The sequence below is a fragment of the Grammomys surdaster genome, unplaced genomic scaffold (assembly GCF_004785775.1).
Source record: "Grammomys surdaster isolate TR1022 unplaced genomic scaffold, NIH_TR_1.0 126298, whole genome shotgun sequence".
NCBI lineage: Eukaryota > Metazoa > Chordata > Mammalia > Rodentia > Muridae > Grammomys > Grammomys surdaster.
In genome coordinates, this window is record NW_021621098.1 from 3,893,683 (window position 1) to 3,895,947 (window position 2,265).

Sequence of the window (2,265 nt, forward strand, 5' to 3'; positions counted from 1 at the left end):
AGAGAGAGAGAGAGAGAGAGAGAGAGAGAGAGAGAGAGAGAGAGAGAATGAGCGCACCAGGATTTACCAATACACAGTAAAGTTAAAAGGTGGAGAGACAAAAACATGAAGGGGTAATCCTCAAGTAACAGGAGTGGTGGTGGTGCACTAGGGAACCCCAGCAAGCCAATAGCAGACTCACTCTGGAATCTGCGCAGGCCAGGAGGCAGTGCGTGATGCAAATCAAAGTACTGAAGGTCAAAGAACCAACCCCAAATACCACACCCAGAAAACCCATCTGTCTCCCAAGCTGTATCAGTTGCTTTTCTGTTGCTGTGATAAAACACAACCATGGAGACTTATAGAAGAAAGAGTTTGTTTTGGCTCAGAGCTTCAGAAGGGAAGTCCACAATGGTGGTGACAATGTGGCGGCAGTGGCAGAAATGTGGCAGGCATGATGGCTGGAGCAGGAACAGGAGAGCTCATGCCTTGAATTGCAAGTATGAAGCAGGGAGGGAGGGGAAAGCGGAGGGGAAAAGGAAGGGGAGGAGGAGTACAGGGAGGAGGAGGAGAAGGGAAGAGGAGGGGGAGAAGGAGAGGCAGCAGCAATAGGTGAGACATTTTACTCTCAAAGTCCACCCCCACTGTCAGACTTCGTCCAGCAGGCCCACCATCTAAACCTCTCTCAATCAGCCTCATCAACTGGGGATCAAGAATTCAAATGCTTGAGACCATGGAAGGCATTTCTCACTTAAACCACCGTAAAACCCAAAGTGAAATAATAAAATGTACAAAAAAAAATCTAGTTTCTAGTGGAACATCTTAAAGGTGACACTAACCAAGTGGTTTGAAGGCAAAACCGAACAGTGCTTGATTCTGCACAAAACATCAGTGCTGAGAAGGGTGGAGGGAGCATGTAGGGAATTATAAAGGCAGTTGCACATGTGGCTCAGCTTTCTGTGTGCTCTGTGTCTCTGTCTGTCTGTCTGTCTGTCTGTCTGTCTATCTATCATCTATTAGTTAATATCATCTATCTACCTATCTATCCTCTATCATTTATTTATCTATTATCTATCTATCATCTATCTATCTATCATCTATCTATCATCTATCTATCTATCCTCTATCATTTATTTATCTATTATCTATCTATCATCTATCTATCTATCTATCCTCTATCATTTATTTATCTATTATCTATCTATCATCTATCTATCTATCCTCTATCTATCATCTATCTATCTATCATCTATCTATCATCTATCTATCTATCATCTATCGATCTATCATCTATCTAATCTATTGTCTAACATCTGTCTGTGTGCTGCTGGGTCTACTGTATAGAAAGAGATATATGCTGTTAATAGCACAAAGCATGAAGGCAGAATAGAATTGGTGTCATAGAATAAGATGACACTCGCTGGTAATTGAGATTAACAGGTACAAATGAGAAGAAACAGCCATGGTAAATAAGGATGATGATGATACTCTATATGCGTACACTTATCGTGTTTATTTACTTAGCTTCTTTAAACAACATAGGATTCATACCACTAACATGACATTTATTCTTAGGTTTGCAATTTATATGTTTCCACAAATGTATTTGTATATACGTATAAAAATAGTAAGGCAAAAATGAGGAAGGAGAAACAGAATTATATAAAAGTAATACTTCTGTCTTTCACTGAAATGAAGTTAGTGGAAATCTGAAAAAATCTTAAGTGGATTCTGACAGGTGAACACGCATGAGGAACCTCAGGGCAAACATTAGAAACCCCATCAAAATAATGACAGACTCGAGTGGCCGTCGACTGTTATAGGAGGCGTTCTTAACATGAAGGGAGAGGTAAAGGGAAGAGGGGAACAGAACTGACTGCAGACCCTTGGGAAACAGAAGAGAGTACGCATGTAAATCTCTTTGCATTAGTAATAGCACGGGGTCCAAATGACAGAGCACTAGAATAATTGCAGATTATCAGGCTCGATGTACAATGAGATACAATGACTACGCCTATTCAGAAATGAATTTAGACATGAAATAAAGGTATGTTGAAACTAATGTCAAGACAAGCATATTTGAAAGCAAATTGTTACTAGATACAGAATATTTTATGATCATAAAAGAGACCATCAAGAGGCCCTTTCTCCCTTTCTCCCTTTCTCCCTTTCTCCCTTTCTCCCTTTCTCCCTTTCTCCCTTTCTCCCTTTCTCCCTCCCTCCCTCCCTCCCTCTCTCCCTCCCTCCTTCCCTCCCTCCCTCCTTCCCTCCCTCCCTCTCTCCTTC